The 22,363-nt window shown below is 41.0% G+C and overlaps 1 protein-coding gene and 1 long non-coding RNA gene across 4 annotated transcripts in view; one reads left to right on the top strand and one right to left on the bottom strand.

Moving 5' to 3' along the window:
* The window catches only part of LOC121889612 (metabotropic glutamate receptor 7-like), a 146,824-nt gene that overhangs the window by 118,010 nt on the left and 6,451 nt on the right, over positions 1 to 22,363 (bottom strand). The gene's annotated exons all lie outside the window — the stretch shown is intronic.
* LOC121889679 lies at positions 883 to 4,506 on the top strand. Of its 3 annotated transcripts, none has more exons than XR_006093601.1 (3): positions 883 to 1,708; positions 2,763 to 2,889; positions 3,181 to 4,506. It is a non-coding gene; the product is annotated as an uncharacterized LOC121889679 (long non-coding RNA). The 3 variants fall into 3 exon arrangements; XR_006093599.1 differs by having other exon boundaries at positions 2,763 to 3,048; XR_006093600.1 differs by having other exon boundaries at positions 2,763 to 3,048; positions 3,146 to 4,506.

The raw sequence follows: 22,363 nt of genomic DNA, 5'->3' as shown, positions 1-22,363 counted from the left end.
CCTGATGAGCCCACTCTGTTCTGATTGGTCAGCTTCAGGAAGCTTCCTGAGGGGCAGCCATATCAGAGTCATGTTAAGTTACCGCCGATGAAAACCCAACATTTCCTGCTTTACTGCTTCATATTAAAAGCTTTTAAATGACTAAATAACAGGAGACTTTTATTGTGAAGAATTTACAGAAAATGAAACAAGTTTCTCACTGAATTAGCGTAGCTTCGTTAGCTTTGCTAAAAACCAGTCAAAACAACAACATCTGGAGATATTTGGAACTGTTTGTTGAGCCGATCAGTTAGAAATAATACAGAGAGGAAGAGTACAAGCAGAAACAACTACAGTGATGATGATGTTTGATGAAGAGCTGCAGACGACCAGCACACCTCCAACAGGTAAATACTTATTTTACTTTGCCCTGCTGTGTTATGGAGTCATAGCTCAGCGTGTTAGCAGAGCAGAGCAGCATAATGTTAGTGTAGCGGAGCAGCATAACGTTAGCATAATGTTAGCATAGCGGAGCAGCATAATGTTAGCATAATGTTAGCGTAGCGGAGCAGCATAATGTTAGCGTAGCGGAGCAGCATAATGTTAGCGTAGCGGAGCAGCATAATGTTAGTGTAGCGGAGCAGTGAACTGGCACGCTATGCAGACGACCATATAAAGAAATCCGTAACCAGCCGACGTCGACTCAGCCTGAAAGTAGTAAAAAACGTTGGAAATCGAGTGTTCAGATCAGAGCTGCTGCTTTCTGCTCACAGACTACTTACTACTACTTACTGCTACATACGTTTAACTCAGTATTTGACATGTCGGCTAATCGGTTTAATATGAACATCCGACATTGTAACATTATATATATGACTGATAATAAGGGTTTTCTGTTCTTGAGATGATGAATAATGAATGTAAATATAAAAACTCAGCTATTCGGTCTCACATTGATATATTCTGATTGTGATGTCATAACTTTCACTCCTAAATGTTCTTTGACAACAGTTACAGTCTGCATTTACTCTCCACGAGTCCTTCAAACATCTTATTCTTCCAAAGCTACAGAACAAATGAGTAGACATTAAACTGTATCTGACTGCAGGCCAGATTATTCCTGCAGCATCTCCTCGCAGCTTGAAAGGAAACTAAATTAGAAACGTCCTTGTAATTACTCTTTGGATTGGAGCATTAGTGCAACAGTATGCAGGGCGTACATTTAAAAAATGTGGGGATTCAACAATAATTGCATCTGGATGTAACCTCAAGGGCGAACACGGTGTTTGATCTTAATTTATATGAATCCATTCCCTGATGGGACGTAGCCTACTTTATGGAGCATAAAATGTCAGATCTGAGTTTGTCTTCAGGTCCTGAGGAGACGTTGCAGCAGCAGCAGCCACTGAGCAGAAAAAACAACCACCCACACTATTGTTTGATGAACACAAAGAGCAGATGCTTTTATTAACACGCTGCACACTTAAACTGAGGTTTCCCTGCTTTTGTTGAGTCATTCAGATTCAGTCTTCATGTCAGCGACCTTAAAACTGTCTTTTTACAGCCTTTAATACATTTACAAGCTGCTCTTTGTAAAGCATCTCACAGCTAACAAAGGACAAAAGTATGATTGAACATTAATTACTTTGAAACAGAACCAGCATGTATTTGTTTTTGTTTGTCTCGCAGGGTGAAAACTAATTTAGCAGCAAACAGGTAAAGACCAGAGGTTAGTGTGTTAAAAATAAATGCATTATTCCTTCAAGCCTGTGATGTCAGAGCGAGAGAGGCTAATTACTGTAAACGCCTCCAGGCTCCACGTTTACATTTATTATTATTTTTTTTTAGGGGTGCAGACAAAAACTTTAGGGGCAAAGAAATGTCATTAATGCATCTCTTTCTAACGTTGCACATACTGTACATTATGCAGAAGACGCAGAGGCAAACTGAAGACTAAAGACTTTCTAAAAATAGGATGTACTTGCTGCCTAACGAAGGACAAATTGTGCTTCATGAATCATAGATCCAGTTTCAAACAGCAGAGAGCTGCTGATTGTTTTCAGGCTTTGCAATAACTAATAACAAAGCAGAACTCCTTCTGTGAGCTGCTGTATTAACAGATGATGAATGAAAATAATATATAATATGTAATTCATATGTATTAATGACACTCCACGCTCCCGGTGCAGATCGGATAGGTTAGGATTTAAGATTTAATCCATTTTTTATTTATTTTATTCTACACTTTTATTAATTTTCCCCTCGATCCGCATGACTACGTCTGTGTTTTTTTATTTGATTGTGCTCCGGCTTGTAGGGGACCAATAATTCAGTAATATAAAATCAATTTTAATATTTACTGATAACCCTTGAAGATAGGATTTCTCAGTCTCTGTCTTCAGTCAGCTTTAGTTGTTTTTAAATCTGCTCTGTAAATAAATTGACTTGACTTCATAAGATAAGTTATAATAGCTGACAAATACTGTAAATTAAACACTTAAAATGTCCTTATATCTGCTTATAACTACATTATAATGTGTTATAAACTATTATTAATGATAAATACCTTAAAGTGTTACTGATTTAGTTTGCTTTAAAATGTGATGTGAGTAGTAAAACTTACCAATATTTATATACATGTATGCAAGCAAAACTACACATACAATCATTTTTAAAAGGAAACATGTAGTTAACCCTGAATTCTGTGTGTTCGACCACACGGCGGACTACTTGAGCTTTCTGCAGTTTTTTTGTCCGCTGATAAATATTTCTGTGGGTCACAGACTTCGCTGACAGAGCTGTGTAAAAGAGCGTCAGGCTGTTGTGACATGAATTACCACACTGTCAACCGCTGCGGAGCCCAAAGTCAGAGATTTTCAGGGTCAGATAGTGTCTCCGTGGCTGCTGCAGGTTTGTTTTTCATTTTACTTTTACTGAAAGCAATGCCAGCTGAAACTTGATTTATTTTTTAAAGGAATGTCAGCGTGAGAGAAAATTCCAATTTATTTCCTGCTGACACACTGCTGGAAAACAAAAACTCAACACGTCCTTGATTTGAACAGAAAGCCGGTAAGCTGGCTCTAATTGCTATTGAGTGCTAAATGAAAGACACTGTTTTTGAATTCCCTCTTATCAGAGTTACCTGAAACTTTTTCCATTACGGCAGCAATCATAAACTGCATGAATTATCTCATCTCGCAGAGGAAACAAAGTTTAATCAGGAGAGACGAGTTTTCATCCAACCTGCCATCCAGGACATCCTTCAACGCCCTCCAGCTCCTCCTGGGGAATCTCTAGATGTTCCCAGACCAGAGGAGATATGTAGTCCCTCCAGCATGTTCTGGGTCTGCCCCGAGGTCTCCTACCAGTTGGACCTGGCTGGAACACCTCCAGGGGGAGGAAATGACTGACTCAGCTCCTTCGTCACCACAACGGTTTGTTACAACACCTGCACAACTGCTGATGCTGCACCGATCTGCCTGACAACCAGAGGAAGCAGTCCACCGTTCTCCAGCAGAGCACCACGTTAAATTAATTCACTCAATGAGCTGAGTTTTGTTCAGTTAAGATGAGATGTATCATGCTCACCCTGTAAATAAATAATATAATATAATAAATGTAGCCGGGTGGTAAATTGGTTCAGATGTAATTTTCCACTTAGGTGTGATATAGCTCTCAAAGTTGTTTGGATGTTAATACATGTGTTCTTTGTTGTTTTCTTTTGAGTGTACAATTGTTTAGGTTTAATTAAAATGTGAAGTAAACTGTAAGTGGGCTGTGACAGTCTCACTTGTTGTTGCTGATTTTGGTCACAAGGTGGCAGCGTTGTGCAATATTATTATTACTCCGCCAACTGCATCTTGGTCTTTCTTCCTGTTTACGTGCGAACAACCTGGAGATTTGCAGAGTGGGTGACGCTGTGACTCCATCGTGTAAAGTAGTAGGTAAATATACACATATCTTGTAAAATATTCCTGTACAAATACCTAAAGGATGTTATCTGTCGATATTTTAACGAGATGGTTTGATTTAGACGCTCCTGGAGTTGATGTCCTGGGATTTTGACGTCGACCACTGTGTTCTCAGTTGCATAGCAAGGTAATGTTAGCGTGCATAAAGCTACACCATGCTATTGTATTTTGTTACTAGAGAAAATGTACAGGTGTTACATTCATTTGAACTCTAACTGAAGGTAAACGACAGTGTGTTGAGTTGTGCAGTCTCCCGGGAGTTGGTGAAACTTGAGAAAAATGTAAGTGTACTTTGCGAGTATACCTTGTACATTGACAGGCTACTTTTTGTGGGTTTATGGCTGTTAAATATGTACTTATCTGGTTCTATTTTATGTTTTCTGTTGATAGTCATAGCCCACTGTTGTATTTTGTTTTGGTTATTTTTCTTTTAAATCATTTTTTTGTGTTAACTCTGCCACTCGCTGTGAAAGCACATGAGCTGCTCAGTAGTTTACACACTCTGTTAAAATGACCTGTTGCAAATGTGGTCAACAATATAATTAAAGCTACAAGAACCCCGGAAGTAATTGTGTCCTGTGTGGCATCTAATTCCACAGGCTACATAAATAACCTCGTCAGGACTTCCTCACATGGACTGATTACATTTTGACTTTGAGAAGGAACTGCAGACAAAAAGTCAGATGATCACCAGAGTGGTAGAGTTCATCCTGAAGGGAACATGAACGTGTGAACCACATTTCATGACAATCCATCCAACAGTTGTTGAGACAAGGATCACATTCGGGATAAGAGTCATCCTCTGGGATGTACAAAGTTTTGTTCCAATTCATCTGCCGGAAGTACAAAGTTAGACCTGCTGGTGGTGCTAGAGGAGAAGTCAGAGGGTCACTGAAGTCAGTGAGATTCATCCTCTGGGGAACATGAATGCCTGAACTAAATTAATCTAAATTCATCTAATAGTTGAGAGCGACAGACCGACGTTACTGCACATTGAGAAGAAAAAGCAAAAGAAGTCCAGACAGAGAAAGATAACAAAGGAAAAATAGAAGAAGAAGAAACATCTCATCAACATCTCAGGATCAGTTATGAGCTCAAACGAGCGTCTGCGGCAGACAGAAGTGATGCCACTCTGACCGTGTGATAGCAATAACTAATCAGAGTGTAATTTGGCGCGCTACATTTCCTCTCAGACGTCAGGTAATTGCAGCACATGCATAATGAAGGAGGCTTTGAAGAGGAACCCAGGAGGAGTTTCCTCTGAGCTCTCTCACTCAGCTATTGATTGAACAGCAACGCTTAAATCTCGCTCTGTCTCTGCAGCCCACATACACACACTTCCACATCCTCCTGTAAAACACCATCGTCCGCCTTTTAATGACGCCATTAATCGACTTCGCTCCCTCATCCACTCCTCCTCTGGCTTCGTGTCTTTCACAGCTCTTGTTCACTTTTAAGTGCCACCATCCCGTCTCTCTCTCTATGTCCTCTCATCTGTCAAGTGTTACTTAATTGGGACGCACAAAACAACAAATAATGACTTAATGATTGATGCTTTGACTGAGACTCTGAACTTCTTGTCTGCAAAGTGATTTCAGCATATAGGAGCTGCTTTCTGTTGAAAAAAGGCTGTTTAAGGCAACATGTCAGAACACAAAGTTCACACAAGAAATACTGAAAGCAAACAGATTTGGCTTTCAGTACAGAAACTGACATGTTACTTTAACGTTTATATTAAGTATTGATTTTTCCTCCACTGATATTGTCTGAAATGAAAGGTTACATCATGTGAAGAGTTTTGTTCATAACTGATGAACAAATCTGTTACAACCATGACTCAGAGATTTACAAAACTTGAGTCAAATCTGAACACAAAGACATGAAACATATATTTTTATCATCATCTCTGATGTGCATCATGAATAAACCTCCATCAATCTGCTGACAAACCACAGAAACACGACGCTCCATATCACTGCAGAGCTCACTAAACACTGAGAACAGCTGAGGCTGATGGGAATGTCTTCAGTTTTGCAGCTATTTGGTCATAAAAATATTGGACAAATTCAAAGTTTGACCAGAAGATGGCGCTAGTCAGCGGATCACCAAAGTTATTACATTTCATCCTTGCAGGACGAATATTTGCACCAAATTTTGCATCATGTTTTGTTTACAACTTCAGCAACGAAGCGTTTTGAATTCATTACGCTCTGATTCACATCTCTGACTGGCTTCTTCTCCATAGCAACGGCAGCCGAGGCTCATAGGTATCGTAGTATTCTGAGCCGTCCGACAAAATTACAGATAAAACATGACTTGTCAGAAACAAAGTGTGAATACTGTAAACCTGTAGGATCGTCACATCATCCAGGACAGTCCTGAGCTTCTGTGTTCAGTAACATCGAGGAGATCGATTTAAAGAAATATTTAAAATGTGAAAACAGAACGAGGAAAAACACTTCAGAGCCAGCGGCTGCTTCACAGCTCGATGGAGGTGTGAGAGCAGTCAGAGGATCACTTTATGCTTCACTGTGTTTTTGTAGTTTAGGCTCCTTTTAACTTGTTGTGTAAAGTGTCTTTGAGTATCTTGAAAGCACTTTACACATAAAATGTTGTATTATTATTATTATTATTCTCTCCAAAGTCGGTATGATTCATCTTCTGGGTTTGTTGTTGACATCTACATCCACAGAGCCAGGCTGCTAGCTGCTAGCATGGCTAAAAACATGTTAGAGAATGCAGAGAAACCCAGTATGATGAAGATTTTAATACTTTCTGTCATGGAGTCTGGCTCTTTTTGGTGACCTTGTAACATATGTTTTCTCTCCCTTTTAGTTCCTTTTCTTGCCTTTTCTTCTCTTGCTGTATAAAGTGAAACGACTTCAGACTCAGTGTCACACAGATGAAAAGACCTTGTGAGCTGAGGTCAGTCCTGGGCAGCAGCGATGTTCTCCCTGCGTGAGGCGGCGAGCCCAGAATAGGTTGTGACGTGCGTGCAGTTACCGCCGGTGTGTAGCGACCTGCTCTGTTAGCGCTTCGACCTCCGGGCCATGCTGCATGCATGTGTGTGTGTGTGTGTTTGTGTGTTTGTGTGTCCACATCAAATCCCTGCTACAACATGACGTTACCAGCTGCAGCGAGTTTCATGAGGAGCCATCTGGTGCTCAGAGGCCGGAGTTTGAGCCTGTCCAACGTCACGCTCTGCAACCCAAAACTAACATGTAACGGATCACTGTAACACCAGACGGGAGCGACTCAAAACACAAAATAACAAGAAGCAGCGTTGTTGTTCTCAGGGGGATGTTGACCTCTGAGCTGTTTGTAGAGAGGCTGTAAATAATTATAATGTGCATATGAAAGAGGTGGGCACCATGTTCTGGATAGACAGACATAAATCACCAAAAAACAAATGAGGTAGATGAGAACAAATACTTCTGAAAGGCCAAATTCAATACAACAATTAAAACAGACTAAATGAAATATAGTATACATTGGATTTCAATACAAATCTGAGAATAGAGACGAAAGACGGGACCCTAACCCTAAACCCTAACCCTGACCCCCTAACCCCTAGCAAAATTAACAGTTAACACCCCCCTCTCATTCATTCTACAGCTAACCAAAGACCCTCCAGCCACCAACCCCCCATGACCCCCCCTGGATACACAGAATTCCACCTCTGCTGCTTAATATCACCCACATGCACACACATACATAAATGTAGATAAAACACACCAAACACAAGGGTTTTTTTTTTTTTTTTTTTTTTTTTTTTTTTTTGTTTTGCTTTTTTTGTGCCTTGGCCCACATGTGTCCTGAAACCTCATGAGTCCCCCCACATCCTTCTGCCTCTCCTCCGCCGACCAAGACCAAAAGGATACAAGATCCACCTACTATGGATAGAAAAGGGCAGAAGCCCTGAGCTATCCCTCCAGGCCCATGAACTTCTACGTCTACGTCTAACCCCTAACCCTTAACCCTAACCCCCTAACCCTTAACCCTTAACCCTAACCCTAACCCCTAACCCTTATACCTAACCCCTAACCCTAACCCCCTAACCCCTAACCCTGACCCCCTAACCCTTAACCCTGACCCCTAACCCTAACCCCCTAACCCCTAACCCTAACCCCCTAACCCTGACCCCTAACCCTAACCCCCTAACCCCTAACCCTAACCCTTACCCTAAACCCCTAACCCTAACCCTTAACCCTAACCCTAACCCCCTAACCCTGACCCCTAACCCTCTAACTCCTAACCCCTAACCCTTACCCTAAACCCCTAACCCTCTAACTCCTAACCCCTAACCCTTAACCCTAACCCTGACCCCCTAACCCTAACCCCTAACCCCTAACCCCTAACCCCGACCCCTAACCCTCTAACTCCTAACCCCTAACCCTTAACCCTAACCCTGACCCCCTAACCCCTAACCCTAAACCCCTAACCCTCTAACCCTGACCCCTAACCCTGACCCCTAACCCTAACCCCCTAACCCCTAACCCTGACCCCTAACCCCTAACCCCTAACCCCTAACTCTAACCCCAACCCTAACCCTAACCCCCTTACCCTAACCCTCTAACCAGTTAACATTAACTGTACCATGGGCCAGTTATTTCAGGATTTGTCATTAACTGGCTGTTAACCAGTAGAAAGGCAGGACAATGTGTTTCGTTTATTTTTTTGAATTCATTTAAGAATAAAATAGATTTATAACACTGTTAAAGACTGTGGGGGGAAAAATGGCATCAACACACATTTCTATTTGACTACCAACCATTTATCTTTGTAAGAAAACAAATCTGTTCTAATCACACAGGCTAAAGTTGTGTAATTCACACATTAAACTTTAATTTCTGGCAGGTTTATTAGACTTTTCAGCACCATTCACTGTTCAAACAGTACGACACAACCTTGGTTTTAATGCCTCTCCTCGTGTGGGGGGGGGGGGGCAGGATTACATGTAACAAGGTTATATTATGATCCTTTCATTTACAGGTGTGTTTCATCTTGATGGTCTGATGTGCAAAAGAAGATTGACTCTTGTGTTTTCTGCTATATTTGTAAAAAGAATAATAATAATTACTGCAAAAGTCAACCAATTCTTGTCTTCTAACTAGTTTTCACAGTCACTGAGCACTTTATTAGGAACAGCTGTGTAATCTAATCCAACAGCTTCGCCATAAATTCTACTTTATGAATCTTTTACATTTACAGTTTTTGTTGTCATTGTCAGAAAGGTGATAATTCTACTTTATGTTTATTATTGAGGTCGTAGTGGGTGCTGGTGGTGTAGTAGAGTGCGGATATGGATAGTAGCAGCACTTTCAATGTCTTTTATTGTCTTGTTTTTTAGGTATTTTTCTGTGTTTTCATGCTGCAAAAAGAATTTCCTCTTATAAAACAATAAAGATCTGATCTGAACTGATGTCTGAGGTCATTTTACATCTCACAGAGGTTTAACTTCCTGTTGGGTCTCCAGTCTGGATTTAGGAGGAGAACTGCTGTGTAAAAACTGATTGTATTGAAGTCGATTTTAAAGCTGAACAGAAATCAGAATCATGTTTATAAGCAATTTTCGTAAAATAAGGAAAAGTCATAAAGCAGCAAGTCAATAAAACAATATTATGTTTTAGAGCCCACAGATTAAAAACATCACACAGTAAATCTCATACAGAAGAGTCATAAAGACGTAAACCTGCAGAAGCTTCTACGTTCATCTGAAATGCTGCAGAAGTTTCTGATTGAATCAATGAACCTTTTATCATCTATCAATACCGAGGACGCATCATACAGCATCTGCAGACTGTACTATAACTCTGCTTAGACCAACGTTTTCTTCAACTAATCTGTGTGTTAGATGAGTCATTTCTGGATATGAAGAATGAAAACATCATCATGAATCTGAGAAAATCTTTGCCGAGGGCTCGTTCTGCTCGCTGAAGTGTGCAGCTGATTCTCCCCGAGGCAACGGCTGCGATGATCGGTAAACACCAGCATGACCCGACACTCCCGACCCCAGCGTGAGCTGTGAGGCCACGGTGTGTGTGTTCATATTATAAAACCACCTTCATATAATCCAACATTGAGGAAGGAAGGTGATATATTGTGTGTTCAGCTGTGTTTGTCAGTGTGTGTCCACATTAAGTTGGTTAAATAAAAAAAATGCATCTTTTTCTCTCAGTTTCAGTCCAAACTAAAGGTCCCTTCATGCTGTGAGACTTCAGTCTGTCTGAGACTTAAGTTGATATTTGTGAGAGAAACGTTGTTGTAAATCCAAACGGTGTCTCTAGATCTCTCTGTAGATGTTTATCCTTCCACCTGCTTTTATTTGCAGTTTCAATTTGTGCACAAAAACTCCTCAGTGGAAACAGAAAAATCCTGAAATATCTCACTTGGCTGATGTGGATAACAAGCAAATGTAAACAGACTCAGTGAATAAACCACCGACTACTCACAAGACAAAGGACTGTATCGGTCTAAAACACAGGCTGTGGTGATTATGACCCGGGGACGTGACGCTGTTCAGATGACGTGAATATAAGGTGACGTCCTCGTTAGCAGGAGGCGTGTAGGGGGGGGGGGGTGATGGGTAGAGGGAGGAGACTAGATAGTTAACAAGATGGCAAAAAGGCGAAGAGTGGCCTTTGCTGCAGGAGATCACTGTTTACCTCTGCGGCTCGGATGTGTTTTTCTCTGTATTTCTGTATTTCACTGCCAGTCAAACCACAATCTTTCTCTAACAAACTGGTTTCTGTGGCAACCAGACTTCACATCAATACATGAAACTAACAGAAACGTCACATTTCCATCATCGCTGTCGCTGTTTTAACGACGTCATCTCGTTGTTTCTTCTTCTTCTGCGATGGTTTAACGGCAGCGACTGGAGAATTAGAGCCACCTGCTGTTTATCTGCTAATATTCACACGACAGCAGTGGATGGAAATAAAAATTCACTACATTTTCTTTTATTGATTTCTTGGAAATTCTTGGAAATGTCGTTTGCATTACATTCGGATGCAAATCTGCCTGGTGGGAGCCTGAATCTCTTATCATAATTCATCAGCACATAATCAGAGTTCAACACATGAGAAGAGTCAGATAATTAATCCTGACCGCCTACCAAACAGTTGACTACTGAAAAACATCTTGGGGTTTTAATATAGTGATGTAGTGCTAAGTTTAGTTGTGTCACAGGCTGAATGTGGAGCAGAAACTCTTTAAAGCTCACAGAGAGAATCTGTTCTTGTTATCTGAGACGGCAGTTTGTCTCCTTTACATTAATGCAGGATCTTGTCCTTCAGCTGAGGAAGAGGAGTACATGAGCACGACACAGTCATCCCACCAAACACACAAGATAATACATGCACTCATAACGCTTTATTCTCTCATGTCTGGTTCACTTCTTATCACAAGTCATTACACAGAGAAACTGAGTTCAAAGTAAAGCTGTGAGTTGGATGGAAACAAGCTTTCAATCACGTTTTCTTTTACAGATTCTTCGGAGATTAAAGTTGTTAAAATTTGCACCACATTTAGATGGAAAGATGTGTCCCAACAGGCAAACACTGCTGTTTACACCAGCCTGTAACCATGGTAACTGTACACAACAAAGATGGCAACAGCTGCAGCCTCAAAATGCAACAGGTCATAAATATTTAAAGAGGATATATTCTGTTTTTTGTGGTTTCTTGTTATTTATATCCTGTCAAAACTTGCTGCCTGCAAGTCAAAAGTCAGGGCTTCAACCTGCTCTGATGCTTCGTTTGTGACGGTTTTTTCTACCTCGCTGATGAGCTGACGTCGGCTCGTCTTCTTCTGCAGATTTTTATGAAATTTGGTTAAACTTTTCACTGAATTTGGATGAAAACTGGCTACAAAGAGAACAAGAGAAAATAATCCAACCTGAGCCTGAAGAGAGAAACACTGGACCTTGTTGTTGGGATCCGTCGGGTTCAGGTCAGGTTTTCAGAGGTCAAGCTTCTCTGAAATATGACAACACGCCGTCTTCACACAGCGATTGATGAAAAGTTAAATCATGTGTGTTAGGATCTGGTCTGCTGAGTTTATTAGTGCTGGTTTTAATGGAGCGTTCTGGTATAGCGGGACGTCCTAAATGCAGTTTCAGTGTCGGCATCATGAACAGAGATGTAAAGACAGAATCCGCTGTGACATGTTCGCACTTCATGAATAAATCAGTGCAGGAAAGTGTTTTCTTCAAGCGGCAGAGCAGCTCATTTCCCTGGAGAGTCGTACGTCTCCTCATGCAAAATGCCAAGGTCAAACAACGGAGCCTTGTTCTCGTCGTTAAGGCTTAAACTGCCGGCGTCCAGCCGTCCCGCTTCCCAGTGAGCGTCGTGCAACTCCTGACGTGCAGCGATGCAGACGTTACGTTTTCCAACCACCTGTTTTTATTCACATTTTTAATTTGCACATTAAAAAACCTGAGTAGTAAAAAAGTTTTTATCTGCTAAAAGACGTAGTTATGTGGATGAAAATCAAATGTAAACAGACTGAGTGAATAAATGAATCATGTGACTGAAACATCAGAACTGTGTGGAGCGATGATGATGAGACTGTAACCTTCCTCACATCAATACGATATAATCAGTTTTCCATCGTTTGAGCTTTGACTGTCGCTCTCGTTGTTTCTTCTTCTTCTGTGACGGTTTAATGGCACCGGCTGGAGAATTAGCGCCACCTGCTGTTTATCTGCTAATATTCACACGACAACAGTGGATGGAAACAAACATTCACCACATTTTCTTTTGAATATTTTCTAAAAATGTTGGTCAAAATGTGCGTTTGTCCTGAAGAAAACAACACATGGCAGCCTGGGGACACATGCAGTGACTCTGCTATAAGACTATAAATGAAGAAAATTAATTACAAAAGAAAAGAAAATTCTGAAAAGGTTTTTTTTTGTGTGATTTAAAGGATCCTCAGGATGCAAAAGGTTCCACCAAACCTGTTTTCAACATGTTTAATTTCCCTCATTTACCATTTTCTTTGCTTTCTTTCGCTGGTTGTCTTCACTGTGAAGATAATTCTCTCTCTTGCAGGGTTTTTTTTGTCCAAGTTGTCATTGTGTTTGAGAAGCAGCAAAATGCAGCAGGAGGGTGATTAACAGAGTTACTGAAGCAGCTTTAAACATCATTTTTCTTCACCAGGCTGAGATATGCAGCTGCTGTACGTTTATTTAGTATGAAAACGACTCGTTCTTCTTCAGCACTGACTTTGTTTCAGAACAGTGAGGTGTCTTTTTTTTTACATTTTAACAGATAAAAACAGATAAATCCATAAAAGCAGATGTATTTATACCTGATGCACACTGAGGCATCGCTCAGTATAACGTGATAGAAGCAGTTCAGAATCAAAGCGGTTCAGTGAATCTACAAGTGGGTGCATATTTCTGTTTGCTCAGTGTTCAGTGCTGCAGGGCGTGTGATTTATCTCTCAGGTCTGTGGTGGTTTGTTGTATTACAGGATAACACTGGTGGCATGTTGGGGGAATTTACACTAAAGGTGTGTAAAGTGCAGGTATCAGAGCAGCTGATGTCGCTCTCTCGTCCTCAAAGTGTTCGACTTGTTTTAAGAGTTTGCAGCAGTGTCTTTAAAATGAAAATGTGCCTCACTCGGGGGGGTGGGGGGGGACATCTTCATTTCTAACATAAACTCTGGATGTGGAAGTTTGATCTGTAACACCTGAGAGATTTTCTTTTCTCGGGTTGCTGATGAAAGCGGCCGCTATGACTGACAGCTCAGGGCTCAGCTGACTGCAGCTGTATGAGGAGCTTCAGGTCACACAAAGTTCATCTTCAGCCAACAGGACAATATGTGCTTTACAAACACGTGTCATACGTGTCATGTTGGCTCTGTTCAGGGTGAATGTTGGTCAGTGTGATGTTTGTTCAACGGCGAGTTTCAAATATGTTCCTCAAAAGCCAAAGAGGAAGAGGAAGCCGGTATCTTCAGCAGTGAGACGACTGAACCCTAAACACTGGTGAGTCAGAATTACTGCCGTTTCTTTCATTAAATGCTGGCTGACAACATGACAGGCTGTAGACGTTTACTGAGTTTAGTCTTTAAATGACCTGAATACATAACTGTGATGGAAACGGAGGACAGCGTGACTCTGACGCTCTCAGCTCCGCCGTTGGATGATACTTTGAAGCAGACGTTGGTTCAACCTCCTCTATCGTCCAGCGTGATCGACTCCTCAGCTGACAGCGCTTCAGCAGCCAATCAGGAGAGACGCTCCGTGCTGCGCTTCGATTTTATAACTGACCTTAAACCAGGATGCAAACTTTTTATTTCTTCTTCTTGTTTTTTTGTTCCTGATGTTTTCACATCAATGACATTAAAAGGAGAACCTTACAGGTGAAATATGAGACTCATCAGCTGTTAGAGGAGCAGTGTTTCCTCTACAGTCACTCAGGAGTTGTGAACCACCACAGCAAGATAAAATGAGGAACTGCCTAGTGTATAGAAGTAAACCCTTTAATTACTGTCAAGTAACCATATAATATTACAGTATTAGTACGGCAACCACTTACAGCACCAGAACCAATACTAAGACCAACAGTGATGGATGTGGAACAAATACCAAACATGACCTCCTGCCATCGCTGCTACAGAACAACTACAGAGGAAACACTGCAGCAGGTTAATGTCAGGCTGGATTTTACAGAAACATCAGTACTAAAGAAGAATGAAAGTATGTATCGATAAGAGGAAGCATGAAACACAAGCATGGATGTCTTGAATCAACAAGTTAATCTAATCGGATCAGAAAATGCTTCTGTGAGTAATTCTGGAGTCCAACAACAGATTTTGTTGTTTCATTTAGAGAACTTGTTGCAACTCAGGTGTCTTATTTCATATAAAACACCTGACTGGACCACAGTCTCTAAATGCAGTTGTGGGTTTACATGTGTGTATAAGATCCGGACGTTATGGCCAAAAGATGTACTCTCTCTCTCTTTTTGTTAAAGTTGGGGTCGAGTCATGATTTAATGATCTTTTTTTCATTTTTTCTGCAAAATGCAGGATTGAAACATCATATTTTTTAGGATTTCATGTGCAAGAATAAAAAAAATACCTGCTGGATGTCATCATTATACACAAAATACAAGTTAGCAGATACAACTGCTGACTGTCAGCACAGATGCTTCAACTCAGTAGATCACATCCAGTTTAATAATCAGTCTGAACACAGACAGAACAGAAAGGTCTGCTCACTGACTGATAGCTAACGTTAGCTCCCTGCAGGAAGAGACAAACTGAACAAAGTACAATCTGGAGATGAAACAGATGTAGTTCAGAGTCATTTTCAGTCTGACTGTTTCATTCACACTAAGTTTTTGTGAATGTTGTAACTCGACCTTCATGATTTAAACATTTTACATCGTACGAAAACAAAAATCCAAATTAAACATATTTCAGTCACCCTAGTCATGTGGAATAAACTATTGGATGCTGGCTGGATGCTGGATGGATGCAGGGTGGATGCTGGGTGGATACCGGGTGGATGCAGGGTGGATGCCAGGTGGATGTGGGGCTTTTGAAACACTGTATGAACAGCAGCAGTGATGGCAGGGTGCTGCAGCAGCAGTGATGTCAGGGCGCTGCAGCAGCAGAGGAGAGAAGCTCCAGCCAGCAGCTCGCAGGCTTCACTGCATTAATTGGAAACATCGCAGCCTTCATGTGCATGTTAGTGCTTCAATGTGCAGCGTTTGCATCGAAGGATTATCAAAAAGGCTTACAATACCAGAACTTCATTATGAAGTGACTGTTGTGAAGATTTATTTTTGGAAAATCTAAAGTATTGATGTCACATCTTTTGTCCAGATTCTTTAATGTGACTATTTTTATCCCACATAACACAGCTGCTCAGCTGCATAATTAAAAAGAATAAATCACTTGATGTTTTGAGCAGAGTAACTTTAAAAGAATATTATGTACATCACAGTTTTCCTTTGATAGTATTCTATAATACTTTGAGAAGTACTCAGTGGTATTTTGTCAGTGTGGATCTGATGTGACGTAAATATTCATAACTAAATGAGGAACAATTAAAGTTATATTTGAAGAAAGAAAACAGAACTGTCGTCACATTTTGATTCTAACTTTGAAAGAAAATGTTATTTTATCAGTAAAAGATTTTTACGTCATCATAAATGTGACAGATATGATATTCTCTGTGAGTGAGTGTACTCAACTCCTCTGATAGAAATGTTATCTGAGGATTAAGATCATCTGTTGTGGGTTTGATACTCCGACGCTCTGCAGCAGCAGCAGCAGCAGCAGCTTTGGTTTCTTCTTAGAAAGAAGTTTTGTGTGATCTGGGAGAACTCGTGTTGGATCAGATGTTTCCTGGTAGTTTTTCTTCTCTGCAGGACAGAGAAAAATCCAAAAACAACCAGTAGCCAAACAAACAGAAGCCATCAGGGCTCACAGCTGAAACAGCAGCCGAGCTGCGACTCTAATGGCCAAAAATTAAAACTAGCTGCCAAACTGCTGCTGGGGCCGAAGCCAGTAAACAACAGAAAAACAGTCATCCTTACTTAGCTGTGCCTTGAGTGGAGAAAGCAATTGGAAAAAAGTAGCTTAATGCTCTTATTTAAGATAAGACTAATCCTTCATTTGAAAGGAAAACAGAGGCTTGTGAGGTGAGAGCTTTCACACAGCGAGACGCCGCCGACGACATGTTGAAACACAAACACAACAGAAATAATAAGATTTACTCTGAGCTTTTCTGCATGAACGCAACAATGGCGTCTTTTGTGCTACCACTTCCAAAATAGGGTATTAAATTCATATTTTATGACCTTTTAACGTACGGAGAATATTTTGGTAATGCACAACAGTGGAGGCCATCAGGAGCTTCATGAAACTCCTGCAACATACTTATGTATTACTTATGCATCAGCCTTGCTGATGTTTAGCTACAGTAGGAATGATCATCTGTAATTGTTCCTACTAGGATTTGTAAAGGTAAAGCCCCGGCCGGTTTTAACAGGTTGACCCAGCCTGCAGGGAACTGCTGCTGACTCTCTTTACATGAATAACAAAGATGAAACACGTGAAAAGCTGAGAGAAGAGAAGAATGCGTTTAGCAGCAGATACTCTGATCTAGGACCACTGAGACCAGTCACAACACCAGTCAAGGATTAACAGAAGACAACAGTAGGTTAGACTGGGATCAGTGTATTTACATGCACTTAAAGGGGACATATTCATCTCTTTCTGTTTTTCTGTTATTTTATATCCTCTTCTGATGTCGGATGTTAAACATGGTTGAAGCTCCAAAACTCCAGTAAAAGATAAATAAGGATTTTTGAACTGTAAATCATGCAAATATATTCCAGTAGAGCCCCAGAATATAAATATAGACCTGGAAATGTGCAGAATGTGTCCTCTTTAAGGAAGCAGGTTATTCAGAGAAACCAGGTTATGTGTGTAATCAGGGAACACGTTTACATGCTCTGCAGTAACCTGGTTACTGTAAAATCTGTGTTTACATGCAGCAGATCACAGATTTCTCTCCAACTGTTTATTTTATGTTTATTTTTACTCTTCACTATTGTGTCGTGCTGTACCTTCCTCTTGATGTTGCACTCCACTCTCACGCTCATGGTTTATAATCATCCACTGTATTTAATGCTTGTCTGTTTATTGATACATGACTGTGTGTTTTATTGTTGTGTTTTATGTGTTCCTTATAAATCACTTTGTAATGCTGGTTTTGATGAGTACAAATAAACTTTATTATTATCATCAGCTTGTTTTGGCTCACTGACTGTAACTGTGTCGGTGACAGAAGACGCTGCTTTCTGACTTTGTTCTGGTGTCTGTGTCGCAGCAGACTGACCGAGAGGAGCTTTTCCTGACAGCATAAAAGTATCTAAATTTAACAGTCAAATGTTCAACTAGAAACCAACTGATTCAAACTTCTACAGGCGACTTTGTGTTAGTTATAGTTTCACTTTGGATGGAAATATTGTAAATATGAGGACGCATCACTCTGTGTAAAGATCTCTGCTTTCATCCAGCTGCTCCGCTGTGTTCTCTCTGTCTACAGTCTGTTGTTCTGCACATCTGGACTTGATGTCTACATGTCAGAGAAATCAGCGTTCTGCAGGAGAAATCTACCAGCTGACTGTAACCTGGTTACTTACGTGCAGGTAAAGAAACAGATTATTTAGTTTTGTTTCCTGCTCTGGTTTCATCAAAAAGAAACTTTTTCTCTGTGAGATTAGCTCAGACTGTACAGAAGTTTATTATAGAAGGATTTAATGAAGCTACTAGAATTTAATTACGTCTGGTTCTGTATTTACTTACAGTTTAAATTCTTCACTGATAATACATGAAGTTAGAACAGAGGGAGAGAAACGTGAAAAATACCTGACTTATTAATGTTTAGTTGTTGTTGACTCAGTTATCCGGTAGTTTCTGAGACTGCAGTGTGTTCAGGAGACACAACTTCACAAACTGCAGTTATAAAATCACTATGAATCAATAAATAACAATTATAACATCATAAAATTACACAAATATACTATAACAATATAACTCTCCCCAGTGGTTTCTATTTCATGCATTAGTCTATAAACTATTGTTAACTTAATCTCCTGTTTCGATGTAAGAAGGTATCAACAATTAGAAGACAAAAAGTGAAAAGGTCGACACGAGTTTAGTGCACGAGGAGCTGCAGGACATTTTAAAAGCAGAGGAAGTAAAGTAACATGAAAACTCAGTGACAAGGGAACAAGTGACAGTTAAAGAGAGAAATGCTGGTGTGAAGAAGGAGAAGAGATGCTGATCAGTGTCAGTGGCTGAGCGTGTCCTCCTCCCTTCTCTTCTCTGTTTGTCAGATTAGTGTAACGTCTCACACTGATGACAACGAATCCACTGTGACGGGCTGCCAGAGGGCATTCCCTCTGAATTATCTAAGCAGTCCAGGAAACGGACATCCAGACATCCAGACATCCAGACATCCAGACATCCAAACATCCAGACATCCAGACATCCAGACATCCAACCATCCAAACATCCAGACATCCAACCATCCAGACATCCAGACATCCAGACATCCAACCATCCAAACATCCAGACATCCAACCATCCAGACATCCAGACATCCAGACATCCAACCATCCAAACATCCAGACATCCAACCATCCAGACATCCAGACATCCAGACATCCAGACATCCAACCATCCAGACATCCAGACATCCAGACATCCAACCATCCAGACATCCAGACATCCAACCATCCAGACATCCAGACATCCAGACATCCAGACATCCAGACATCCAAACATCCAAACATCCGAACATCCAGACATCCAGACATCCAACCATCCAAACATCCAGACATCCAACCATCCAGACATCCAGACATCCAGACATCCAACCATCCAAACATCCAGACATCCAACCATCCAGACATCCAGACATCCAGACATCCAAACATCCAGACATCCAGACATCCAGACATCCAGACATCCAAACATCCAAACATCCAGACATCCAACCATCCAGACATCCAGACATCCAACCATCCAACCATCCAGACATCCAGACATCCAAACATCTAAACACTCAGACATCCAGACATCCAAACATCCAGACATCCAGACATCCAGACATCAAGACATCAAGACATCCAAACATCTAAACACTCAGACATCCAGACATCCAGACATCAAGACATCCAGACATCAAGACATCAAGACATCCAGACATCTAAACACTCAGACATCCAGACATCCAGACATCAAGACATCCAGACATCCAGACATCAAGACATCCAGACATCCAAACATCCAAACATCCAGACATCCAGACATCAAGACATCCAGACATCCAAACATCAAGACATCCAGACATCCAAACATCCAGACATCCAGACATCAAGACATCCAGACATCCAGACATCAAGACATCCAGACATCAAGACATCCAGACATCCAAACATCCAAACATCCAGACATCCAGACATCCAAACATCCAGACATCCAGACATCAAGACATCCAGACATCCAGACATCCAGACATCCAAACATCCAAACATCCAGACATCCAGACATCCAAACATCCAGACATCCAGACATCCAGACATCCAGACATCAAGACATCCAGACATCCAGACATCCAGACATCCAAACATCCAAACATCAAGACATCCAGACATCCAGACATCCAGACATCCAGACATCAAGACATCCAGACATCCAGACATCAAGACATCCAGACATCCAAACATCCAGACATCCAGACATCCAAACATCCAGACATCCAAACATCCAGACATCAAGACATCCAGACATCCAGACATCCAAACATCCAGACATCAAGACATCCAGACATCCAGACATCCAGACATCCAAACATCCAAACATCAAGACATCCAGACATCCAAACATCCAGACATCCAGACATCAAGACATCCAGACATCAAGACATCCAGACATCCAAACATCCAAACATCAAGACATCCAGACATCCAAACATCCAGACATCCAGACATCAAGACATCCAGACATCCAGACATCAAGACATCCAGACATCCAAACATCCAGACATCCAGACATCCAGACATCCAGACATCAAGACATCCAGACATCAAGACATCAAGACATCCAAACATCAAGACATCCAGACATCCAGACATCCAGACATCAAGACATCCAGACATCCAAACATCTAAACACTCAGACATCCAGACATCAAGACATCCAGACATCCAGACATCAAGACATCCAAACATCAAGACATCCAGACATCCAGACATCCAGACATCAAGACATCAAGACATCCAGACATCCAGACATCCAAACATCCAGACATCCAGACATCCAGACATCAAGACATCCAAACATCAAGACATCCAGACATCAAGACATCCAGACATCCAGACATCAAGACATCCAGACATCCAGACATCCAAACATCCAGACATCCAGACATCCAGACATCAAGACATCCAGACATCAAGACATCCAGACATCCAAACATCAAGACATCCAGACATCCAGACATCCAGACATCCAGACATCCAGACATCCAAACATCCAGACATCCAAACATCCAAACATCCAAACATCCAGACATCTAAACATCTAAACATCCAAACATCTAAACATCCAGACATCCAGATTAAAAATACAGACCTGTAGATGTGCAGAATATGTCTTGTCTATGTCTTTAAATACCTTCATATTAGTCTTTTATTTGCCTGTCTGTGTATTTAGACAGTGCGGGTCCATTTGATCCATAACAATAATGGATGTTATTTTTCGAGAGAATAGTCATCAGGTTAATCAATAATGGAATTAATTGTTAGTTGCAGCCCTTCAGCTATATATTGATTTTTTTCTAAACATAAACTTCTCTGCTTTGTCAGCAAACAGACGCTGACACACCAGGCTGACGCACAAAAGAGTCAAATTTCAAGAGGGATTTAAAGTGTCATAAACGCAGTAAAATAAACCTTCACGAGTGCATCTGAAGCCTGCTGCTGTGTGGCTGCCTCTCGCTCTTCATATCACATCATATCAAGCTTTTCATTCTGTCTTTTCTCTGTCGGCTGGAGACTCCTCCAGCGAGCTCGTCCTCGTTTTCTGTTCCTCTCAGGCGAATGTGTGCAGGAGGACAGCCATCTTAACATGGAGCCAGATTAAAATCCACATACTCCACTATCTCCCTCGTACACACTGAGCCCACCGCTGCGTGTTTCAGACGAAGAGGATGCAGAGGAGGAGTGGGTGGAGGATAGGAGATGCAGGCTAAACTCTCTTCTTCTTTTCCTCTCATCAGAGCTGCAGTTCAACGTCTCTGGACTGAAGAGGAGAAGTTTACTTCAGTTTGTGGAGCGAAACTTGAAAACAAAAGTCAAAGCAGCAGTTAAATATCCTGACGTCATCTCAACAGAAAGATCAGTGGCTGGATGAGTTATGAAAAGTCAGCAGGAGACTTTTGACAAGATTATTTCTGTAAATAAATGATGGCTGCCATTTAAGATCAATTAACCCACCAATTATTTTCAGAATCAATCGAATAGAGAAATATTATAATTTCTTAAAACTCTGTATGACACAGAAAAGCTTCAAATTCTCTGAACGTTTGTCATTTTTGCTTAAAATTATTATTTGATCATCAAAATAGTTGCTGATTAATTTTGTGTCATTCAACTAATTGATTAATCAACTAATTATTGCAGCTCTAAAACAGATGAAGGAGTTGAGAGTTTAACCTTCCAGCTGAGCTGCACCGACCCGCCTGTTGACCTCACGCTCCATCTTAAGGCCGATCTGTGCTTTCAACGTCCGCCTGAAGTAAATTCATCACCCGCCCACGTCATGACTGTCTCATCTACTGTACGTATGTAGTGTATTCATGTTCTCATTAAGCT

This window comes from Thunnus maccoyii, chromosome 3, assembly GCF_910596095.1.
Source record: "Thunnus maccoyii chromosome 3, fThuMac1.1, whole genome shotgun sequence".
In the NCBI taxonomy this organism is placed as follows: Eukaryota; Metazoa; Chordata; class Actinopteri; order Scombriformes; family Scombridae; genus Thunnus; species Thunnus maccoyii.
This window is presented reverse-complemented; position numbering and strand designations above follow the sequence as displayed.